The sequence below is a fragment of the Natrix helvetica genome (genome assembly GCF_964273705.1).
Source record: "Natrix helvetica genome assembly, chromosome: 6".
Classification (NCBI taxonomy): Eukaryota; Metazoa; Chordata; class Lepidosauria; order Squamata; family Natricidae; genus Natrix; species Natrix helvetica.
In genome coordinates this window covers 841,174-865,713 of record NC_138553.1, presented here as the reverse complement: position 1 = coordinate 865,713, position 24,540 = coordinate 841,174, and the positions used below count along the sequence as shown (strand labels likewise).

At 50.4% G+C, this 24,540-nt stretch overlaps 2 protein-coding genes across 7 annotated transcripts in view; one reads left to right on the top strand and one right to left on the bottom strand.

The window, feature by feature from the left end:
- The window catches only part of LOC309394511 (nucleoside diphosphate kinase 6-like), a 435,625-nt gene that overhangs the window by 128,881 nt on the left and 282,204 nt on the right, over positions 1–24,540 (bottom strand). The gene's annotated exons all lie outside the window — the stretch shown is intronic.
- Positions 1–24,540, top strand: part of SHANK3 (SH3 and multiple ankyrin repeat domains 3) — a 241,380-nt gene that overhangs the window by 2,940 nt on the left and 213,900 nt on the right. Inside the window, exon 1 of one of the 6 annotated variants that reach the window (XM_081957743.1) lies at positions 5,379–5,476. The exons of the other annotated variants lie outside the window; for them this stretch is intronic. The gene's annotated coding sequence lies outside the window, so the exon portion shown is untranslated. Of the gene's footprint in view, positions 1–5,378; positions 5,477–24,540 lie in introns of those variants that run through there. 6 annotated transcript variants of the gene reach the window in all.

The following is a 24,540-nucleotide window of genomic DNA, read 5'->3' as shown; positions in this document are numbered from 1 at the left end:
TAATGGAAGGAAGGACGGGGGGGGGGGTGACATGAGAGCAGTCTTTGAGCAATATTTGAGGGGCTGCCACCAAGAAGAAGGGATCAACTTGTAACACAAGAAGCGAGAATGACTTGCCTCCGGAGGTTGTGGGTGCTCCATCGTGGGAGGTTTTCAAGAAGAGGCTTGTTTGGAATGGTCTAGGGTCTCCTGATTGAGCAGGGGGTTGCGCTAGAAGACCTCTGAGGTCCCTTCCAATTCTGGTTATACTGTAAGGTTGCATTTAGGGAGGAGAAGCCAAAGAAGCAGGCAGCAACTGGAGGAATCTTCTCTTAGGACTGGCACGAGGGAAAGGAATCTTGGAGTCTTTGAAAACTGCAACTAATTCCAAAGTTGATAGATCATCAGACATCCTGAAGGTCCAGCATCCAGGTCACTGTTCTGCCCAATTCTGCATGATGTCAGATCATGCCCAATTCCATGTGCCACATTTTAAGGTATCCTGCAGCATGCTGAGCCCAGGAAGCACAGCCAAAAATGGGATTAAATCCAGGAAAGAGAAAAAGGGAAGGGAAGAGTCTGATAAACTTGGAGAAGAGTATCAATAGAAGGGAATATCTGGAGCTCAGGTTCAACTGCTCTCTCAGCTGGGTTGTTTCTTTGCAGACGTTTCATTACCAAAATAGGGAACATCATCAGTGCTCGAAAGGAGTGGGATTTGCTCTCTGTGTATAGGTGAGTGGCTGCCCTGTGTGGGTGTTCTTGGTTGTTCCTTGATTGGGTTGTTGTTTACTGTTGATTGTTTGTCTGAGGTGATAACCTGAGGGTAGAAGAAGAAGCAATGGGTGGAAACTAATCAAGGAGAGAAGCAACTTAGAACTGAGGAGGAATTTCCTGACAGTTAGAACAATTAATCAGTGGAACAGCTTGCCTCCAGAAGTTGTGAATGCCCCAACACTGGAAGTCTTTAAGAAGATGTTGGATAGCCATTTGTCTGAAACGGTATAGGGTTTCCTGCCTAGGCAGGGGGTTGGACTAGAAGACCTCCAAGGTCCCTTCCAACTCTACTATTGTATTGTATTGTATTGTATAGTTCCTTGATTGGAGCCTTGTTTACTGCTTGATTGTTGATGGGCCACTGACAGGGCAAGCCAGCTGTGTTGTATAAACAGAGAACAAACCCCCTCCCTTCTAGCGCTGCTGATGTTACCTAATTGGGTCATGAAACGTCTGGAAGAAAACCACCAGGTTCAGAGAGCACCAAGGGCCCCACAGTCATTCTCCTCCTCCTCCTCTCTACAAACCCTCCTCCCTTCCAAAACTGATGCTGTTACCTAGTTTGGGTCATGAAATGTCTGGAAGAAAACCACCTAGCTCAGAGAGTGTCAGCGACCTGACTGGAGAAGACTAGATGAAAGGGGAGGAGAACCAGAAGTTGGAAATCAGAGGGGAGCAGGTATGGGCCCTTAGAAGAAGCCTGGGTGAAAGGAGTCCTAAAAGCAAGAGGGGGGGGGGGTTCCTGCTGAAGATAGGCCTTCCTTTCCTGGTAGCCCTGGAAGCATTCCTGCAGTGGGGGATCCCCGCAGTGAGCAGGAACAGCCGACATCCTAGCTGACCTTTTCTGCATCTGAGAGCTTTGACCATCCTGGCACAAAATTGCTATCCTCCACGGAAAGGGCCTTCATCTTGCCCCCCGCCCATGAGCGCAACCGGTGGAGGCCCTCCCATCTATGCCGAGCAGAACTTTCACCCTTCTTCTGACTGCAGCCAGGGGCCTCCTCCAGGTGCATGAAACCTGGGTTGTACCAGCCATGACCTCGAAGGGGTGTCCAGGGGCAGAAGAGGCTACGGTCAGGTTTTCTGCCCTCTCAAACATGGATGAAGAGGACTTCATCTCAAGGGTGGAGAAAGCCTCTGGAGCAGCGATGGAAGGTGGAGGGAAGTTGCTCTTAACCTGCATTGATTTGTAAAGAGGCAGAGCTAAGAAGCGAAGCCGTTTTATGGAGGGTTTTCTGAAGCAAGGTCCATCCCCTGCTTGTGAAGGTGAAGCAGGAAGTCCCTCGGATAACAGGTGGCCATCAGTTCTCCTTCCTTTCTGTGACCATCTGGGGCTTCATGGAGCCACCAACGCTTGTCTTTGGAAAGGCGCCAGTTGACAGGAATGCAGCCTAGAAATAATACTTGTACATCCCCAGATTGGAAGCTTCTCCCAGAACATTTCGGAGGCCTGTGGCCGTTTATCTTTATTAAACGTATTTGAAGCTGTGATGTAGGCTATGAATTTGAGGCTCAATCGATCAATCAATCAGGATAGAGTTGGAAGGGACCTTGGAGGTTTTCTAGTCCGAACCTATACTATTTCAGATAAATGGCTGTCCAGTTTCTTCTTGGAAACCCCCAGTGATGGAGCCCCCACAAGCTTCTGCTGGCAAGCTGTTCCACTGGTTAATTGTCCTGTTATGAAGTTTCTCCTTGATTCCAGGTTGCTTCTCTCTTAGTTTCCATCCATTCTTTCTTCTCTTGCCCTCTGGTGCTTTGGAAAATAAGTTGACCCCCTCTTCTCTGGGGCAGCCCCTCAGATACTGGAATGCTGCTATCATGTCACCCCTAGTCCTTCTTTTCTCTAGGGTGGCCATACCCAAATCCTGCAACCGTTTGTCATCTTTTAGTCTCCAGGACTCCCATTCATCTTATTTGCTCTTCTCTGCTTTTTTTCTAATGTGGTGACCAAAACTGGAAGGAGTATCCCGGGTGCGGTCTTAGCAAAGCTTTATAAAGCGGTACTAATAGTTCACATGGTTTTGATTCCATGCCCCTGTTTATACAACCAAGGATTGTATCAGCTTTTTTCCGCTGCTGCTGCTGCTCCCGGCTGACTGGCGTTTAAGGGATCGTCCCCTAGGACACCAAGGTCCCTCTCGGTGTTACTGATTTTGAGCCAGGGTTTGCCTAATCTATGCTTATACCTTTGATTTCTCCTGCCTAGGTGTAATCTTTTGCTTATCACTCAGATACAGTGGTAAGCGTTACCATTTCTGATATTGGTGAAAGTCGTAAACAGCTTTGCTCTTCCCCACTCAGATCCTTCAGCCATTCTGAAGCAGTCAATGAAAAATAAATAAATATATTTTGAGTGGTTTGTCAATGGCTTCCAACAATGCATTCCAGAGACGATTCCCCAAAGCCTCCGTTGAAAGGTCTACCAGTTCATCAATTCATTCGCCAAAAGGCAGGTGACCAATTAATTGATGTCTCAGTAGGCTTCCTAATCATCTCTGTGCAGGTTTCTGGCTGGAAGCCCCCACGCTTCAGGGTTGATTTTGGTCTTGGGAGTGTGGTGGGGGTGGGGGGGGGGGTGAGTGAGAGGTTTGCATTCTTTATTCAAGCCCCCCCACCCCTCAAAGTGAACCCAGATGTCCCTGAGACCGCCTGTCCTGGAGGGAGATCAAAGCAAAGAAATTTCATGGAGCCAAGGAAAATAATTTGCATAGGACGTGTTTGTGCTGTCCTGTCCCCTGCCAGGAGAGATGAGATTCCACACGGCTTTTGCTGAGTCCAACATCTTCTGGGATTCACCTGAGAATCTTCAGTTTGGGCCTATGGCCGATGGTCTTCTTGGGAGAAAGACGGCTAGCATTAGCCATGCTCTTCCTGGATTCACCTGGTGGACGTTGGCTGAGTTTTCCAATTGTTCAATCTTTCAAAATTACTCCAGACTCACCAGACTCCTGAAGACATCCAGGAGGCCCTTATGAGAAAACCTTCTTCTCTGCAATTCCAACTGCTAATCCAGAAATCTCTGCTGAGTCTCTAGACTTCCTGGATCGAGCAATGGGTCAGACGTGGAATGGTAGATCATTTCTTCTTCTTCTTCTTCTTCTTCTTCTTCTTCTTCTTCTTCTTCTTCTTCTTCTTCTTCTTCTTCTTCTTCTTCTTCTTCTTCTTCTTCTTCTTCTTCTTCTTCCTCCTCCTCCTCCTCCTCCTCCTCCTCCTCCTCCTCCTCCTCTTCTCTTTCTCCTCCTCCTCCTCAAATGCCAAGGGAGGTACAAAATTCTGGTTCTTCAGGAGGCCTCAACGAGTGTTGTTGGACACTGTTGTAGGACGTCTATCTTCCTTCTCTGTTCTTCCAATCGCTGTGAAGCCTTGCCTATCATAACCTTCGCTGGCTTGCTACAGGGTGACTCTTGGGGTTTGTTGACTGAAGTAATCCTCTTCCATAGTTACTTCTCCTGACCTTAATCCTCCTAATAGCCCCTCCCAGCCGCCAGCCTCACATTCTGCCTTTTTATGATCTTCAGGAGGGTTTAGTACCTGACAGGAGATGGGAAGGACATGTTTCCCCACCCCCCAAGAGCCTTCGGCCCTCCGTTGGTCAGAGGTGGGAGAGGGTCTCCTGTTGGGGCAGGGGATTAGACAAGAAGACCCCCCCTTGAGGGAGAATCTTTCATGATTTTCAACATTGCTTCTTCTCCATTTTTGTTTTATAATCGGGATCTTAGGAAGGATCCCGAGTGGATTCTCTGGCACAGTGAGCACTTGATCACTTCCTGCTAGCATTTCAGGCGTTAAAATGGCAGCTCATCTTCGACTTAACAACCATTCATTTAATAAATGTTCAAAGTTATGACAGCACTGAAAAAGTGACTTCTCATTAGTCCTCACTCTTACAACGTTCTTACTCTGGGGGGAGGGGAAAGGACTCCTCTGGCCTGGGGTCGGCCGTGGGCTTCTCCTCCTGCAGCTCTGAGCATGGCTGCCCCACGAAGCCAACTGGGTGGGGGGATTGGGCCGCTGGAGGAGGGGGCTCCAAACATTAAACTTCCAGGCTGGGAAATTCTGGGAGTGGAAGTCCATAAATTTTAAAGTGGCCAGGCTTGGAGACCCCTCCTCCAGCAGCCCAATCCATCCCCCCCCCCCACCCGAGAGGCACACAGCATCCTTACCTGGGTGGCATAAGGCTCTCCCGTGGCCATAGAAACACCCCAGCCTTGAGGGAGAGGCCTGGGGGCAGAGTGTGCCCGATGCACCCCTGGCTGTGCCCCGGAAGGTTTGGCATCCTCCCCCAGGATGCAGCTTAAGTGTTCTTTTTTCTCAGCTGGCACCCAGCAACTCCAACTCCCATACTCCCCAGCCTCTTGGTTGAAACCTGCGGGAGAAGTCTCGGCCTCCCCTTGGAAGTGGGGGGAGCAGAGGGGGCCGATAGAAGCCCAAGGCCTCCCCCTTCCCCAAGGGGCTCAGGTCTAAAGGGGAGGGGATGCCTGGGGACGGGAAGCGGGCGAAGAAGCTGCCGTCCCGCCCTCCCCCCCCCCTCCGGCAAACAACTTTTCCGGCTGCCCTTCCTAGCCGCCCCCTCTCCCTCATTGCCATGGCGACGCTGGAAACTCCCCGCTGCCGAGGGGGCTGAGTTTGCGGCAGTGAACGGAGCTCGCTCCTCTCGCCCCTCGACAGCGCCCGACGCCCCCCGAGCCCCTCCGGACGCCCCCCGGGACCCCGCAAGGTAAGCGCCGCGCGGCTGGGTGCTCGGTGGGCGCAGAAGCCTTAAGCTGCCGGTGGTCCGGGATGGGAGAAGGTCTCCTGTGGGGCCGGGGGTTGGACTAGATGACCTTCGGGGTCCCTTCCCACCCCGGGATTCTTCATCCGTGTCCTTGTTCTAAGTTTAGTTTGTCAAATCTCCGCCGGTTCTAGCTCTGGGATTCCGTTGCGTGGATTCCGTTGCAAGCGCTAAGTATCCAGTTAATTAATCGGTTTCTGCTCTCAAGGAAGGCTGGGCAAGCATCGGCCCAGAACTGGATGGGGTCTCCTTACTTGAGCAGGGGGTTGGACTAGAAGACCTCGGAGGTCCCTTCCAACTCCTTGTTCCAAGTTTACTTTGCAAATCCCACCCTAGCGCTGCTGCATGGGTCCATTCCAAGGATTAAGCATCAAGTTTAATTAATGCTAATGAAGCATTAAGCATCAAAACAGCCATTGGTCCAGATTTGACTAGGGTCTCCTGCTTGAGCAGGGAGTTGACTAGAAGACCTCCAAGGCCCCTTCCAACTCTTTTCCTTCACTTATTTTGCTCTCAGCAGAGCAAAGGAGCCACTGCAGGGGGGAGGGGGGCAGTCAAGAGGGGCAGCAACCCATGCCTGCCCCCACCGCAGTGTGTCCAAACTGGGGGAAGCCCATTGCGAGTGTGCCAGTACTGATTTTCTCACCTGCTGCTGGCGTAATGTGCTCAGGGTGATGTCTGGAGAAAGACCCCATGCCGGGCACAGCAGCAGCCCACACAGTCTGAAGAAGTGGGCACTGCCAAGCTGGATGGGGGAGTGGGCACCAAGCTCCTAGGCGGGAAGGACAGACCAATGCCTCCTGGGAAATGTAGTCTGCCACCTCTGCCCAGTGGCTCTTTGCTTCATTTCAAGCCTTCCTGCCTGGCATTCAGAGTCCGGCCACCGGTGCCCTCTTCCCAGCTCAGGGGGAGCTGGAGCTGGGGCACCTTCAGCTGCCCACAGTTGGCATTGTCAGGGAGGCTGTGGGAAAAGGCAGGACAGCTGGCAGGATGTGGCGGCATGTGCCCGGGGGCAGCAAAACCCATGTACCTTTTTTTCGCACCCTTGAAAAATGGTTGTATGAACATGCATTTCTGGGCATAATTTAGGAAGAACATCCTGCGATAGGGGATGAATTGGGGTGGAGTCTTCCGGGAGGGGGCCATGCCAACTCTTGTGCCAGCTTAGAGGGAAGCCCCATGACTTTTGCTAGCTGGGGGATTCTAGGAGTTGGCTCACAGGTTCCCAAGGTTGCAGACCCCTGCTCTACACGGGGACCAATGTTATCCATTTCAGGATAGGGTGAAACTTTAGCAGGGGAGGGGGAGGGCAGTCTTGCTTCCCCAGGCCTGTTGTGGCTTTGGGTCTTGCCGGACGTGGACTCCTGGTTTCTGAGGACCAAGGCTGGATCCCCGGGGATTCCTTCATCCTCCCCGGATCCTTGGCTAGGCAGCCATCTAGGATGGATGCAATCAGTCTTTGTCCTTTGTCCTCTGAACCAATATTTCAGGATTTCCCCTGAAGGGATCTTCAGTTTTGTAAAAGGGAGAGCTAGATTTTAAACAAAATCCTAATTCGGGATGGACAGCCATTCGTGAATGAATTCATGAAAGGTTACAGGAATTGGGCATGTCTAGATGAACGGAAAGAAGGACTCGGAGGGACAGGAGAGCAGACTTCCAGGGCTTGAGGAGGGGCTGCCTCAGAGAAGGAGGGCTCCACCTCTTTTCCAAAGCACCTGAAGGCAGGATAGGAAGCAATGGGTGGAAATCCATCAAGGAGAGAAGCAACCTGGAGATATGCCTTGACAATTAGAACACTGAATCCGTCAGACGGCTTCCCTCCAGAGGTTGTGGGGCTCCAACACTGGAGATTATTAAGGAGAGGCTGGGCAGCCATTTGTCTGAAATGGTATCAGGCAGGGGGGCTTAACCTCCCTAATGCCACGACCACTTAATGCAGTTCCTCATGTTGTGGTGACCCCCCCCCCCAACCATAAAATTATTTTATGTTTTCCGTATCTCTTCGAAAATACGTGTTCTCCGATGGTGTGAAAGGTTCGTTCGACCCCCAAAGGGCCCCGGACCCACAGGTTGAGAACCACTGCTATAAGGCCTCCTGCTTGAGCAGGGGGTTGGACTAGAAGACCTCCAGGGTCCTCTCCGGCTCTACCCCCATAACCATTTTCTGCTCTCGTTTTTCCATCTTTATTTAATTGCAGTCAATTTGAATGCTTTTATATTTGTGCTGCCCTGATCCTGTCAGCCACCATTTGGGTAGTAAGATGGATAACATATCAATCTAAGGAACAGAAATGATGAAATAAATTCTGGGGTGAAACTGTCTCAGTAGCGCTATTGGTGTGTTCCACCTCTGCTCCTCTCTGGTTACTGACATGAGTCAGTTTTGACAATGTGGTGCATGCCTACTCCCCCCCTCCCAACACACACACACACACACACACACACATTACACACAGACAGAGAGAGAACTCATTTCACCTCCTACGGAAAGTTCCAGAGGGGTGATGGTGGCTGTTGTGGGCAGGAGGGAGGGGTCTCTTCAAAATCCAGCCCCTCCTGTCCTTTCTCTGCCCCAAAGCTGCCCCTTTGGCTCCCTCTCCGGTGACCCACAACTCAGTCGGTTGTCCCTGGAGATGCATCTCTGTTCCTGGAAGGGAGGCCCACTTGGCCCATCCAGGAGGGACCCTCGCCTGCTGCCCCCCCCCCCCCCCCCGTGGTCTTTGGGGGCTGCCAAGGCTCTGGCGTGACCCGAAGAGAGGTTGGGGTCAATCCTGAGCTGGTAAGGGATCGAGGCTTCAGCTCTCCTGGACCTCTAGGGATCTGCCCCACCCCATTCATTCTAGCAGGGAATGCTGTTGCTATTCCCCAGGGAGCCCCCAGGAGCCCATGCCAGGGTGCTTGCCAGGCAGCTGCTCTTTGAGGGGCACCTGCCCCCCCTCTCCTTCTGCTCCTGAGCCCGAGGCTGCTGTGGGTGGGGGGCTCTGTGGGTGGGGGTGGGAGGGAAGAGGAAGCGCACAAGAGGGGTCCTCGGAGAAGCCAGCTGGCCAGAGGCACCAAGGGTCTCTCTTGCAAAACCGCCCCTTGGGTGTAAGGGGAAGAGGGCAAATGGATGGAAGAAGGGACGGCTTTTCTTATTCTCGGAAAAGATGGGAGAAAATTGAATTATGCACCGGAGTCTATTAAGCTTGTCAACTTGGGATGAACCAGAATATCATCCGAGGCCCCCTCGACCTTGGCTGGAGGTCTAAACTCTTGTGATTGTCCTACCTGGCAGGGTCAGCGTGCAGGGCAAGGTGGCTGATGCAGAGGCCAAAAATAATACAAGTAGTCCTCAATTTATGCATCGGTTGTCTGAGAAACGGTCCAAAGTTGCTTTTTCAGTGCCGTCGTAACTTTGAACAGTCAGTAAATGAACTGATGTAAAAGGAAGCCGGCCTTTACTCAGGCAGCATCAGCCCAAGAGGAAGGGGAGGGGAGGGGAGGGGAGGTGGCTGGAGCTTGGCCTGGGGGCTCTCTTTTGGCTTCCGGCCCTCCCTCTGGGCTGGGTGGCATTGGGAGGGCAGTGCCCAGCCTGAAGGCGCCAGGGCAGGAGCCTTTCCCTTGGGAAGACCTGGCTGTGCTCAGAATGGCTGACGCTTCCTGCCCAGAGTTCTCGGCCTTTTTATAGACGTTCCCGAAGAATGTCCGGAAAACCCTCCATGGCCAGGCATTGTTTCCAGGGGGCAGGAAGAGGCTCAGGGGCCCAGCCCAGCTCAGGAGGGCTCCCAGGAGAGAGGCCGGAGCAGGGGCTAAGGTCCCCAGCAATCTGGGCAGGGGGCTATGGACCTCTCAGCCTGGCTCAGCCAGCACACAGAGCGACCGGCACGGCCTTCTGCCTCGGCTCTCCGTCCAGGGAGATGGGCGGGGGGGGGGGGGGGCTGCAGAATTTAAGCGCAATGGAGGGAAATGGGCTGCTTTAGGGGAGCACTGCACACTCACTCACACACACACACACACACACACACAGAGGCAGGCAGGCATTTCTGGATGTTTATTCGGCTGATGTTTAGCACTCTTGTGAAGCTAGTCTGGAGAAAAGAAGGACCGGGAGTCTTCCAGTATTTGAGGGTCTTCCACGAAGAAGAGGGGGCTCAGCCTCTTCTCCAAGGCCCCTGAAAGCCGGACAAGAAGCAACGGATGGAAACGAAGGAAGGAGAGAAGCAGCCAGGAATTAAGGAGGCATTTCCTGACAGTGAGAGCAATTCATCCGTGGAATGGAAGTTGCCTTCAGAAGTTGGTGGGGGCTCCATCACGGGAGGCTTTGAAGAAGAGACTGGTGTGTCCCTGCCTTGAATAACTCCGGCCGTCCCCTAATCTTCAGGGAGGGGTCACAAAAGTAAAGGCGGCAGTTTCACCCTTGTAAGCGATGCCCTCACCCTTCGGGTGGCACAGCAGCAGGCATGGGAAGGCAGGGGCACAAGCGCCATCTTCATTTGTTTGCTCTGCTGTGAAGAAGCAACGTAAGAGAAAATCTCCAGTTGACGTCTTGTAAAGAGAGGAGAAGGGCAGCCTGCAAAGGAGCCCCCGAAGGGCCCCCAAGGGCATCCCCGGGTGGCCCTGGCACAGGTCAAAAGCCAAGTGGCCAGATATGTCTCCGTCTCAGTTTGGAGTTTTCTAAAGGTGCGAGTGGGAGCGGTTTCCTCCCAGGGAGCTCTGCTCCATTTCACCTGCTTAAGCAGCTCCCCAAAGCAAAGATGGGGGCCAACAATTGGAACACCGCTTGGCCTCCTTTCCTCTCTAGAAGGTTGGGAGGCTGAGCGGCAGGTCCTGAGAAAGACCCCTCTGCCCTCTGCTAAAAGGGAAGGAAGGAAGGAAGGAAGGAAGGAAGGAAGGAAGGAAGGAAGGAAGGAAGGAAGGAAGGAAAGACACGGAGAGAGGAAAGCAGTTGCCAAGTGTCCGAATTTCGATCTCATCACCTTGGGGATGTCATGTCACTTTTTGTCAGTGCCGTTGTAACTTTTGAATGGTCACTAAATGAAGTGTTGTAAGTCGAGGACCGGTGGGCAGCCCATTTGGATGTTTTCTTTCCTGGGGAGTCCAGCCAGTGAGGGGGCAAATCCAAAGAAGGGTTTGTGATTCCCGGGGGCAGAAGAGACAAAAGGGCCTTCAGAAGGCTGGGAAACAAAAGAGAAAATTAAGCGAGGCGGCCTCTTCCTTTTCGGAAGTCGCCAGAGAAGTGATTAAGTCTGAATCCGCCCACTGAATGGCATTCCGAGGCACCCAGGCGGGTTTCGGCCTCAGGAGGGAGCAGGAGAAGGGAGAGAGCTGGCAGGGCTCCTGCCCAAGGGCCACGCAGGATTCCTCGCCATCCGGGAGGGGGAGGGAGGCAGCCCCCGGGGTGTGTGTGTGTGTGTGTGTGTGTGTCTCAGCCTGCCCCTCCAGCCCCTCCTGGCCCCATGGATGACCGTCTTCCCCTCCTTCTCTTCCTTCTCTCTCTCCTCCCTCCCTGCCCCAGGCCCTTTCTCTTCCCCTTCTCCCCTGCCTTCGTCTTCCCTCCCTCTCCCTTTCCTTCTTTCCTTCCTTCAAGTTCTCCCAGGTCTGCTAGAAGGAACCGTGGCACCTTCTGATAAAGTAGATAGAATCAATATATCTACTTTGGGGTATTTTGAGCGTGGGGGGCCAGTCTTGTGCGTTCCTGTACGGGAGCAGAGTATAGGGGTTGCAGACCAACCCTTCTACCGAAGCACCTGGGGACTGCAACTAAACTCCAATGAAGAATCTTTGAATGAAGAGTAAAGTCGCCAACCACCCTCTGCTGGTTCCCAAGGCCGCCGCCTCCTCCTCCTCCTCCTCCTCCTCCTCCTCCCAAACAGAGCGGCCTCAAGTAAACGGAAGCCCCACCCTTTCAAAGGCTTTGGAGGTAAAGGCTCCCTCGGGAACTAATTTCTGCATCTTCGTCACAATACTCCGAACCCTCCTTAATTGGGTGTCTGTACCGAAAGGACCTCAGCGACTCCCTTTGGCAGACTTTCTGCTGGCTTTGTGAACTTTCCTCAGTCTCCCCACACACCCAGAGGCACCAGGAGTTGTGGTTTTCGCATGCCAAAGGCCCTTGGTGAGCCTGTCTGCGAAGAGACTGGGAATGCCGGTTCTCCACTCCTGCTCTCTGTCGTCCGGAGCAGCGAGGGGCGTATCTTGGTTGTCCCCCCAGGGAGATTTCTTTCTCAACAAGAAGGGCCTGAAGACAAGTACACGTGTGTTACATGGTAGTAAATCAAGCCTACCACCGTTCCTTCCATAAATCAGTTAGAGGATCCCTTTTTAAAGTTGATCCTGGCGGGACCTTCCCTACTTCCTATGAAATTGGATCCCCCAGGATTCGTCTGGACCGCGGGAGGAAATCCTTTTAACTCTCGTGAACTTCTCACTGTGCAACTTTCGGAGGAACCTGTTTGGTTCTTGGGAGAAGAACAACACAACCTTCCGACCTGCTGAGATATAATTTGGATCTCTCTTCTTTACTTACTTTCTACATTTCTATGACGCCCATCTCCCCCACAAGGTGCCCTGCGTGGCTTCGTAAGAGTTTGTCGGCTCCAGTTTTACATCCGTGGTCTTCCTCACTTGAGGATCAATGGCATCTTCCCAGCTGTGGAGTCAGGATTGGGAATAGCAAGATGAGGGTCATCCAGCCCAAGGACCCATTTCAAAAGGCTTAGAGCTCCATGCAAGTCCAAAGTCCAGCCGCCGAGTCCCATTGGAGGCTCCGGAGAGGGAGAGCCTTTGTCTCTCAAACTCTCTTCCACGGGGCATTCTGACATTCAGTGCAGCGCCATTCCCAGGGACAGAGTGACTGTCTGGGAGTCTGGGGTTGGTTTGCAAGGCTGATGCATCCAGTATCAATGGCCTGGGTTTTTTTCCCCCCCTGAGGACCTGCCAGAAGTTGCTCCCCAGCCCTTTAGTCCCTTCTGCACCATTTCCACTACCAAGATTGTTCTCGGTGCTGCTCCACTGAGAGAAGGGGCTCCTCAGGGTTCAGGCGGAAGAGGGCCACCTGGGCTTGGACACTTTCCAAGTGAGGCTGGCCTTGGGTTTCCCACCGTGACCCTCAGGCTTTGGGATAAATAGCAAGGCGCCAGAGCTCTTCAGGCTTGAAGGGCTGAGCTTCTCCGGAAGAGTGAAACTCCCAGGGCTGGAAGGGAGGAAGGTGGCCGAGGCAGCAGAGCACCATGGGCGCTGAGCTAGACTGGGCAGGATCGATTTGGAGGGGCCGACCTGGCCCTGCTCCTCGAGGTTCCGGCCGAAGGAGGCAACCTGGGCTGCATCTCCTAGCACCCAGGCCCTCGGCTCAACCTTCTCTCCCAGATGGGCGTGGGTTGAGATGGCTCACGATGACCCACAGTTTCAGAATGATGAATCCAGTTCTGGAAAGGATGGGCAAGGTGTGAAATGTTTCAGAATAAGGAATGGATTTTGGAACGGATAGTAAGGTGTGAAAACTCTCATCCGAGAGCTACGTTCCGCCAAGCTCATGAGGACATCCTTGAAGAAACTGCCAAGGCCTGAACCTTGGATTCGTCACAGCCTACAATCCATCCTCCTCACCCTCTGGTTTGAGGGCCAGTCTGCTGAGATGTTACCCCCTCCCCATCCCACCCTCTCTACCCTGCTCGGGGGGGGGGGGGGAGGTGAGAGACTCACCCCTGACTGGAGCCCAGCAACTCCTTCTGCAATTGGGCATGATATTTAAATGCCCACAGGACAATCACCCCTGAATGTTTTTCTTCACGATTCAAGAAAAGCTCATCTGCATAATTTATATTCCTCCAAAGAGATTTCATCTATCTGTTATAATCAAAGATGCATCAATCTCTCGCCCGCTTAGACGGAGAGGGATAATGAGAAGATGTCTTTAATTGAACAGCAGAGCCGTCCCCTGGCAGGATTCATGCCCAGGACGGGGGCCCTTGGCACTGCTCAGACGGGGAGGGCAACGGCTCCCTTGTTTGTTCAACCCCAGCGGCCGAAGGAGGGTGAGCTCGCCATGAGGAATAACAGTGCCTGGGGTGGGGGTAAGGATTGCTATGGAAAAGGGTTGGGCAGGAAAAGTTGGGTCAGGAGCCCCCAAAACAGATGGCAGTTTGCCGGGATTAGGTTTAATCAGGTCCATTAATCTCCAAGGAGTTTAGTGACAGGCTAAGCCACTTTGATGTTAATCTATACAGATGAACAGAGTTGGAAGGGACCTTGGAGGTCATCTAGTCCAAACCCCCATCACTCAAGCAGGAGAGCCTATCCCATTTCTGACAGAGGGCAGTCCAGTCTCTTCTTGAAAGCCTCCAGTGAAGAAGCTCCCACAACCTCCGAAGTGAACTTCTGTTCTGTTGCTTGATTGTTCTCTCTGTCAGAAAATTCCTCCTCATTTCCAGGTTGAATCCCTCCTTGGTCAGTTTCCATCTGTTATTCCTTGTCTGGCCTTCAGGGGCTTTGGAGAATAGGTTGACCCCCTTCCTCCTCTCTGTGGCAGCCCCTCAAATATTGGATCACTGCTCTCCTGTCTCCCCTGGTCCTTCTGTTCCCTAGACTAGCCAGGCCCAGTTCCTGCAACCGTTCATCGTAGGTTTTAGCCTCCAGTCCCCTCATCATCCTGGTTGCTCTTCTCTGCACTCTTTCTAGAGTCTCAGCATCTTTTTTATAGTCTGGTGACCACATCTCAGTTAGCTTTGAGGTAACCCAGCTTGTTGCACAAATTAAGCCGGCTCTCTGGCTCGAAGCTTGTGGTTCAAGGCATGGTGGGAACCAGGAAAAGGGAAAAAACCAAGGACCAGGTTGGGCATGTGTGAAGGCAGCCAATAACCTTGTGAACTGGATCAAGGGGACAGCTATTATCTCTTGTCAGTAGCTCACGGTATTCAATGCGGAGATGTGGGTTACTGGTGGTATTAATTAGTATCACTAATGTTAATGTGTTAGTATCTTTACTAATAAAGCAAAGGTATTAATTTTTATCCTCACCTGGCCTCAGATTTGGCTCCCAAAGCTGCATTTCACGTAACCGTAGTATTTGTGATTGACACGTTTGTTCCAGCTTCCAATTAATTCTATAATTATTCATTATAAAATAATTAATTATTCTATGGCTTTGCATGTAACACTGAGTATTTCCATACCGGAGGCAAATTCCTTAGGTCTCTAATCATACCTGGCTGAATAAAGTGCTCCATTCAATTCCATTCTGTCACAAGGGAACGTTCCTGGTGGTAGAACATTCTGTTCTCTGAGAATTCAGCAGCCCTTTTCCTACAGGTTCTCCTTGATTTACAACCCTAATTGAGCCCATAACTTTGGTCGTGAGTTGGGGTGGGGGTGGGGGTTGTGAAGAAGGTCTCCATGTGATCATGCCCAATTTTGTAAATTAAAATTGGGGGTTGTAAAGCAAATCCCACAATTGTTAAGCAAAGGCGCCAGTCGTTAAGCGAACCCATCCTCTATTTTTCTTTGTGGAGATGTAGAAAGAACATGCCCATCATGGCAGTGTATGCCCTTTTAGTGCCAACTGCTGGAAAGCGGACCAAGATGGTATAAATAGAAGAGAGTAGTTGTACCTCAGGCTTGAACTGAGGGTCCTGGGTGCCCTCTGAGCTTGGCGGTTTTCTTGCAGACGTTTCATGACCCAACTAGGGAACATCATCAGTGCTAGAAGGGAAGAGGATTTGTGGGGGGTGGGGAGGAGGGGGAAGAATAATGGAGGGTCCTTGTTGCTTTCTGTTTTCTTGCAGACGTTTCATGACCCAACTAGGTAACCTCCTCAGTGTTAGTGAGCGTGGGGCTTGCTCTGTGTTTATCGGCAGGTGGCTTGCCCTGTCAGTGCTGGTGGGAGGATGGCATTGTTGGAGGGATTCCTTTGGTGCCAAGCTGTCCACCCAGGACCAAAATGGCCTTGGGTCAAGCTCCGTGCATCCCACCCTCCCCTCCGTGACTTCCGTGGTCTCAGGCTTTGGGGAGCACAAGGCTGCCTGGCCCAGGGTGGAAACGCAGCCTTGAGGGTGGGGAGGGGCCTGCAGGATGGAGGGAGGGAGGCTTTATATTTGGGAGAAGATATCCCAGAGCGTCTCTCAGAGTCTTTCTCAGATGAGAGGAAGGCTGGGCTTCCTCAGTTCCCCTTGGCCTTCGTTTCTCTGTTTCTTGGTGCCCCCAGACCCACATTCCCAGGGACCTCATAGCGCAGGAAGGAGGGATGAATCCTGCCCTGGGCCTTTGGGGCTCAGCGTGAGAGCATCCCTGCTTGTTCCTATGGCAACCGTGCCTGCTCATAGGCTGGCTGGGGGAGTCTTCCCCATTTGGGGGCTTTGCGGGATTTTATCTGTGAAGATTTCCAGAGCATCCTGCCTGTAATTCTGGCATCCCCCCAACAGCCTTGCCCAGGTGGGAGAAGGAAGGCATGAAAAGCATTTGGCAGGAGGAAGTCCAATATCTTTGAAGGCTGCAGAAGATGCCCATGAAATGCCAGCTATTGGCTGCTCCAAGGGGAACCACGCCCCTGACCGAAGGAGGGCAGGGGGGTTGGCCTTGGGAAGCCAGGAGGCATCTTGGCACAGATCCATCTGGAAAGGAGCAACCTTTGGGGAGTCTTTGAGGGGCAAATGTGCCCCCCATCATGCCAGTTGCCTTTCTTGGCACATCTCCGTTTCTCTAGCACAAGGATCTCTAACCCTGGCCGCTTTAAGACTTGTGGACTTCAACGCCCAGAATTTGAAGTCCACAAGCCTTAAAGTGGCCAAGTTTGGGGACCCCTGTGCTAGCAGAAAGAGCCCCAGCAGTGGAAGGAGACACTGGAACCCGGGACCCTCCCGTGGGCTGGGCTAAGAGATATAAGAATAGAGGCTTTGGTTAGTCTGTGAAACTCCCTGCATCAAGGAGCTCTTTCCAAGCACTGGGAGGGCACTGGGCACTACGATCTTTAAAGCGCTCCATGGCTCAGGACCTAGTTACCTGCGGGATCGTATTCTGCCCCATACATCCCTGCGACCAATTCGCTCGCACAGAGAGGGACTTCTCCAGGTGCCGTCCACCAGACAGTGCCATGGGGCGGCGCCTAGGAGTAGAGCCTTCTCTGTGGCGGGCCCAGCCCTGTGGAATGACCTCCCCCCGGATATTAGGACTACCTCTGACCTCCGCTCCTTCCGTGTAAAGCTCAAGACCCACCTATTCCAAGCAGCCAGCCTGGCTCAATCATGATCTAACTATATCGCTCCTGACGGGTTTTTTATTAGTGTAATTTAATTGAATTTTTATTGGGGTTTTTAAATATTGTGATTTTCATTGTTTTTATCTATCAGCTTACCTCCTCCTTGTACACGTCTTATATACGTCTTTGTTATAAGTATGTCTTGTCCAGATATGTATTTTATATGTTTTGTTGTACGCCGCCCCGAGTCCTTCGGGAGAGGGTGCGGCTAAGAAATAAATATTTATTATTATTATTATTATTATGGGAAGATTGAGAGCAGCCTGGAAACGCCACAGCCGGAGGCAGTCTATCTGTCATGCCAGCTGCTGGAAACAGCAGCACAGGAGGGGCTATGCTCCAAATGATATAACAGGCTTTGTTTATTTCTTTCCTTCCTTCCTTCTTTCTTTCTGTCTTCTTTCTCTTTCTTTCTTTCTTCCTTCCTTCCTTCCTTCCTTTCTCTCTTTTTCCTTCCTTTCCCACCCTTCCTTTCCCTCCCTCCCTCCCTTTCTCTCTCTCTTTCTTTTTCCTTCCTTTCTCTTTCTCCCTCCCTCCCTTTCTTCTTTTCTCCCTTCTTCCTTCTCTTCTCCTCTTTCTCCTCCTCCTCCTCCTCCTCCTCCTCCTCCTCCTCCTCCTCCTCCTCCTCCTCCTCCTCCTCCTCCTCCTTTCATTTATTTCTGTAGACATTATTGGACATATGTAACTGGGCAACTTTATTAAAATAAATGAGAACACACCCAATGCAAAACTAATAAAAAAATAAACCTAGGCAGCCACCTGGAATGGCAAAACCAGCCATCTTCATAAGCATCAGGTGCACACCCAGTGCCCCAGGCTTTGGCGCGAAACCAGGTTAAGTCATTGTAAATCCAGCTTTATTTTTTTTTAAAAATAGGAAAAGAAGAAGGTATGAAATGCCAGCTCCCCTGTTGTGAAAGGGGAGATTATGTGTTTATTCATTTATTCAATTCATGGCTGACCTCTTGAATCCCACCCCAGAGATTCCAGGCCTGCAGGAACCGCTCCCCAAGACCTGAGAAAGCTAAGAGTTTGTCTGAATGAGGAACAGGCTCCAAACTAAAGCACAGAATCCTGGTGGGGAGTTTCAGCCCAATCGGTTTCGGTCTCCCTGCCCCAAAAAGGGCACCTTCATCCTTCCTGATTCAGCTCTGTCTGTGTGTGAGAGAGAGGGGGGGGAGGCCTGGGGGGGGGGGGGGTTCTGCAGTTGGGAGGAAGCCCAGAAGGCACCGGCAGCCCTTTTGTCAGCCTGCAGCTCCTTTCATCCAATTTCACTTCATCAAGGCTCATACATATTTTATATGCCGTTTCAGAAACGTTCCCGCCCCCTGGTAGTTTTTCTGGATTCAGTCCAGAGTTTCCTTCCCTTCCCTCTTTCCTTTTCCCTTCCGCTCCCTTCCTGTCTTCTCTTCCCTTGCTTTGCCTGCCTTCCCTCCTCTTCCTCTTCCTCTTTCCCATTTCCTTTCCTTTTAGCAAAATGTGGGTGCTTGGCAGACGGCATGTACAGTATATTTGACCCCTGCAGGGTCCCCAGGTCATAGGGTCACCACTTGCAAACTTCCCAACCGGCTTCCAACCAGCAAAGTCAAAGGAAGAAGCCAGACTCATTTAATGACCGCACTATTCACTTAACAGCCATGGGGAAACAAGATCATAAGATCGGGTGTGACTCCCTTAAAAGCCGCCATGCTTAGCCACAGAAATTCCACTTCTGGTCGTAAATTGAGGACTGCCCGTGGCAGCGGCCAAGAGGCTTCAGGAGGCAGACGTGAGTGTCGTGCTGATTGAAGAGAATCAGCCTGTGGTCTGACCCAGGGCGTCGCCTTCAGCCGGAATGTCTGTTTGGCCAGAGCAACAGCGGCCCTGGAGTTTTATGGGCCCGGCTTCAGGGCATAGCATAGGTTGCAGGACCCAGATTAAGAGAGTTGGAAGGGACCTTACAGGTCATCTAGTCCAACCCTCCGCCCAAGCAGGAGACCCTGTTCTCCCTCCCTCCCTCCCTCCCTCCCTCCCTCCCTCCCTCCCTCCCTTCATTCCTTCCTTCTGTCCTGTCTCCCTGGTCCTTCTCTTCCCTAGCCTAGCCTAGCCATGCCCAGTTCCTGCAACCGTTCTTCCTATGTTTTAGTCTCCAGTCCCCTCATCATCCTGGTTGCTCTTCTCTCTAGTTGCTCATGAATTTCAGCGAAGAAAGCCTGTATTTCAAAATTGTTGTTATTTCTATGCTGGCTTTCAGCAAATCATCCAAATCACATCACGGCCGGCTGGCTAGTTTGCAGCCATGGCAGCCTCGGTGTCTGTCGCTTTGCAGATCAGAGGTCTGATTATTTTAGAAAATGATTGCAACTCCAATCTTTCCTTCTTTCCTCCTCATTATCCACTTCAAAGGAGTCACAAGAATGCCAGGTGTACAGTTTACCATAAAATGTCCCCCCATGTATGTAGAAATGCCCTTCCTCGTTTACCTGCAATTGCTTCCCGTCCGGCCTGCTCACGGTGCTTTTGTCCTTTCCTTTAATTAGTTCCTGTTAATCCAGGGGTGGAGAGACTTTAATAACTGGATTTCCCCCCCCTCTCCCCCCCCTCCGGTGAGGCTATGAAAGGGTTTCTATGGCAACCGGCCTGAGTCTTCCAGCGTAAGGCGGAGGGGGAGATTCTGCATTCTGATGCAGGTCCCTAATATTCCCGCCCGTTTACGACCATAATGGAGGGGTGTTCCTGTCCCCATTAAGAGAGGAGGGGGAAAGGGGTCTCTCCCCCAAGGGCACCGAATCTTGGCTGAGGGGTAGACTGAAATGGCATTTAAAGCAGCGAATAAAATGAACCTCGCCCAAACCTGACCCCGTTTCCAGCGTAACCACTGACCCATTTCAAGGCCATCCGCACAAGATCACTCGGTCCCACTCACCTCTCAGTCCTTCAGGTAGGCCTCGATTTACGACCATAACTGAGCCCAAAACCTCCATTGCTAAGCGAGACAGATGTTCGGTGAGTTTTGCCCCGTTTTATGACCTTTCTTGCCACAGTTGTTAAGTGAATGCAGTTAGTAATAGAGTTGGGAAGTGAATCTGGCTTCCCCATTGATTTTCCTTGTCCGAAGGGGATGGCAGGACCTCTGGACACTCTGAGCGTCATAAATAGGAGCCGGTTGCCAAGCGTCTGGATTGTTATCAAGTGACCATCGGGATGCTGCAACGGTTGTAAGTGGGAACAACGGTCATAAGTCACTTTTCCCAGTGCCGTTGTAACTCCTAATGGTTGCTAAAGGAACGGTTGTAAGTCAAGAACTGCCTGTATTGCAACCTGCTCTACCTGGGGCTACCCTTGAAGAGTGTTTGGAAGCTGCAACCCAGTGCAGAATGTGGCAGCGCGGAAAATTCTGGAGGTCCCTCAGGTGGCATCGTATGGCACCACCACTGCACAAGCCCCTCCGGTTGCCAGGTTGCTTTGGGGCCCAGTTCAAAGTGTTGATTACATCAGGCATGGAGAATCGGGACCATGTGCGAAGTTCCAGTTAAGAACATTTATTTTTCATGTCTATACACAAGAATCCCATCAGCATTAAATTGGCGCTAGGAAAGAGTTGTCAGAATCCAAAGGTCACTTGTTACAGCGTCATGATTCCAGGTTGATTCCTTGTTTGACTCCACCACCACCACCACCACAGATGATTACTTTTAAAGCCCTGTAGGACATAGGTCCAGGGTATCTGAGGCACCGTCTCATCCCAATGAGATTAGCCCACCTCACCTGTTCCAGCAGAAAAGCACTGGTATCCCATCGGCCAAAGAATTTCATTGGACAGAGTCCGGGAAAAAGAGCCTTTTCGGCTATGGCCACCTGCCTTGGGACCAGGGTGGGGGTGGCTGATGGAGTAGCGGGAAGGTCACCTATCCTGCGGGGGTTTTAGTCTTTATTCTTTCTTAATTTTTATGTTTTGATCCTTTTGTAAGCCTCTCAGAGTTGCTGTATCGATGAGATGGACAGCATTTAAAAAGGAATGAATGAATGAATGACACATATATTAAGTGGGAGCCAAATGTCTACCGGTCATGGTAGAATAATTACTTTGTACTGTGCCACTTTCTTTCAGTGAGCAGCTTATGTCTTCAGATGTGAATTTGGCGGTGCATGTTCTGCCAGGGCTGCGCACCATGTCTGGGCAGATTTCTGTTTCCTCGTGTTGCTGAGCCTCAGACAAGAATGGGAGGGGAGGGGGTGGAATAGAAAATAAGAGCAGAGCTGCAAGGGGCTTTGGAGGTCTGCAGGAAACCCTGTATTAGTTAGGGTTAGGGTTAGGGCCTATACAGACAAATGGTTGTCCAATCTCTTCTTCAAAACTCCCAGAACTTCTGGAGGCAAGCAGGCTGTTCCACTTCACTGCCAGGAAGTTTCTTCTTAGTTCTAGGTTGCTTCCCAGCTCCTTCCCCTCTGGCGTCACCCCTGGGTTCCCCGAGGCCCAACGTCCCTACATATTCTCTCCTGCCAGGGCCAACTCACCAATATAACTCCGTAATGGAAAGGAGGGAAAGGAAAAGGAAAGGAAGAAGTCAAACAGAAAGCTACATCTGCGAGAAAGGGTGGCGGTGGTTAAAATTAAAATAGAAAAGAAGGAAAAAAGGAAAAGAAGGGGAAAAGTTGCAAAGAGGTTTACAGGAGTTATTATTCAATGGTTGCAACGTACTTTTTTCTATAGTCTGTTGTATTTAATTATTAAAACTCTAAATCTTAAATTCATTTTTTTCATATTGCTCACAAAAGTCCATAAGGGGCAGTTAGCAATAAATGTAGATATTGTCTTTTCTTTCATCAAAGAGGTCAAGTCTGTTCACCTTTGCAAATTCCATCATCTTCACTAACCATCCCTCCATTGGGAATAATACCAAAACTTTCCAATTTTTGTCTATGCAATGATATCACTGCATTTATCATGTACAAAAAACCAATTTTCTGTAACTTTTCCCCAACTGTTTGTACATCAAACGTCTGGTCTCAGTTGCATATTAATCTTTAAAATCCTCTGAATCACTGCACGTATTTGAATCCAGAATTTTCTCCTTTTTTTAACCCATTTCCCAAACATGAAATTCCAACATGAATTTGATGTGTGCCTATGCATTCTAGGCAACTCCTCTGATGAGATATATCAATAGTAGCTCATTTTATTTAAAATCATTTTAACACAGTGTAAATTTCAATCCTCAATCCACCTATTTTCTCATTGGTCCGTCTGTATATTATAACCAAAACCTTCAATCCTATGTACTTCCACTTGTTTTTCTTCTGTTTCAAATTTCAGTAAAACTTTACACGTTTTAGTGATTCGACATTCATCATTTGTAAACAATTCTATTTCAAATTCAGTGTTTTGATGTTCAAAACCATAAATTGTTTTGTCTAGCTTAAATCCTTCTAATAATTGCAAAGGAATAACCACTGACAACTATATTCCTCTACCACCAGTTCTTCTCTTGATTTTATTGTACATTAATTTGACAAAGTCCCAATGAGTGAGACATTTTTATTGGCCTCTTAGTTCTCCCCTGCAGAATGTTTCTTGTCTTGGGGAGCCACGAGGGTATTTGGGGGCACAGCCACCTTCTCAACGTGCACATCTTCTTAACGTGGACCGTTTTTAAAATGCACGTGGTTTGATTGTTCCACAAATATCCATGCCACCCATCATTTCAGGATGTGTCTTCCTAACTCCCAGGGTTTTCTGTTTCTCAGCAACAACATCCCCTCGTCCTTCCAAACCAAACAGCAAGATTGCCAAACCCGTTTCAGCCCAGGTAGGCCCAATCCTCCGTTTTCCTTTGCATTCGGTAGCCCTTTATATTTAACGCGTGGGTTTTTTCCCCACCCCTTCTATACAGATTTAGATATTTCCTTCTGCCTCCGTCTAAATGGTGCCTCGGTTGTCAAAACAGGCTTTGTCTGAAAGAAAACATCATTTCAGGCAAGACACTCATTTTTATCACACAAATTCTCCTCAGCAATGACAGTTGTAATTTCTCCCTTCTTAACAGACCTTTTTTAAAACTTCATTCCGTGTCTTAACATGCTTATTTTGGAGTAACATACAATTCATATTTGTCAAAGTGGTACCCAGATATTTTACCTTCTCAATCTCAAAACCTGTTTTATTCATCAATTCTGTTTAATCTTCCATTTTCACATCTCCATCTTCAATTAATCTTGAAACCTGCTAATGCATCAAATTCTTTTAGTTTGTCTGTTAATATTTCAATGTTGATCTTTAAAGGATCTTCCAAGTCATCTGCAAAAGCTCTTAGTTTATAAGTTTCTTTTTTAAACCTTTAGTTCCATGTCTTCTACCTTGAGCCAGAATTTTCAAGAACCAGAATTAACAAGAGGGGAGACAGCGCCCATTCTTGTCTTCTTCCTTTTTGTATCTTACAGGGTTTTGTTTGATCTCCATTAACAATTATTTGGGCTTTCTAGGGAGTGTAAATCCCTCCTGCCAAAAAAGGAGAATGTTTGTAGCTCAGGGTTGAAATGAAGGCTCCTTGGTGCTCTCTGAGTTGGCTGTTTTCTTGCAGACGTTTCATGACCCAACTAGGTAACATCATTGGGGCTAGAAGGGAGTGGGATTTGTAGGGGGGGGAGGAGGGGGCTGCAGGGTCCTTGAGGCTCTCTGAACATGGTTCTTTTCTTGCAGATGTTTTGGTTGTCTCAGCTACTTATTTTCACAGTTTCAGTCACAAATGGACTTCCGTGAACCTTACTTCATACTTATGTGGTCAGTAGAGGGGGCGTACATAAGTGCACTAACGTGGCCATCTTCCCTGTCATTGTATTTTTATTCTCTTATTCTCATTCTCTTCTTCTTGTTTGACAGATTCCAATAAATAAATAAATAAAAATAAACTAGGTAATGAGAGCCCTAAGAACTCCACGGTCCTCCTCCTCCTCTTCTTCTTCCTCCTCTTTTTCCTCCTCCTCCTCCTCCTCAGATTCTTTCATTCCTATCCTCCGATCTGTCACTCACACACTGCCAGTGGTTCGTTCCAAGCCAGAGGTGTCAAAAACAGCCAAGACCTGGCTAGAGGTGTGTAACCCGAGCTCTGCCCTTGGGGAAGGAGGGTTACGGTCAAAGAGGATCTTGTGAGATGGGATCAGGAGAGGAAGAAGGGGGAGCAGGGACTGTTTACTGGAGGAAGAAGACCTTCCCACCATGGCCGTCTAAGGGAGCCTTGGGACTTGGAGACAGATTCCGCAACTCCAGGGTGGGCAGCTGGCTGGGTTCAGGTCCTGCTCGGCTTCTCCTGGGAACATCTGGCCTGAGTGTAAACAGAGCAGATAAAGCTCCATGTGGAGCAGCCACCTCTTGGCATGAAAAATCAGCCGGACAATTGCGCAATATCTACGGGCTTCCAGGTGGACGGAATGCTCAAAAGGCAAAGAACACTGACCCCTGCCAGATGTTGCCCAGGGGTCCACATCCCTCGCTGGATCCCACTTCAAAGGTTCCTGCTTGACCTTCACATCAGGCAAGGCGAGAAGAGGCCCGGCACATTCCTTCAGGCAGGAATTCCCGACTGGCTCCACACAGCTGTTCCTGTCTCCCTGCGGGCCGGGCACAGCTGCTTTTCCCCATCCTTGCGATTTGGCTTCTTGCCCTCAAAAACGGCCACTGAGCTTCAGGGGAGGATTCCCTTGCCGTCCCTGAAGGAACGGGTGGTGAAGGCCAGGGGGTCCTGTTTTGCTGGGGGGAAATGAAGACCCCTGTCTGTTCCCCCTTACCTTGCAAAGCTCTCTT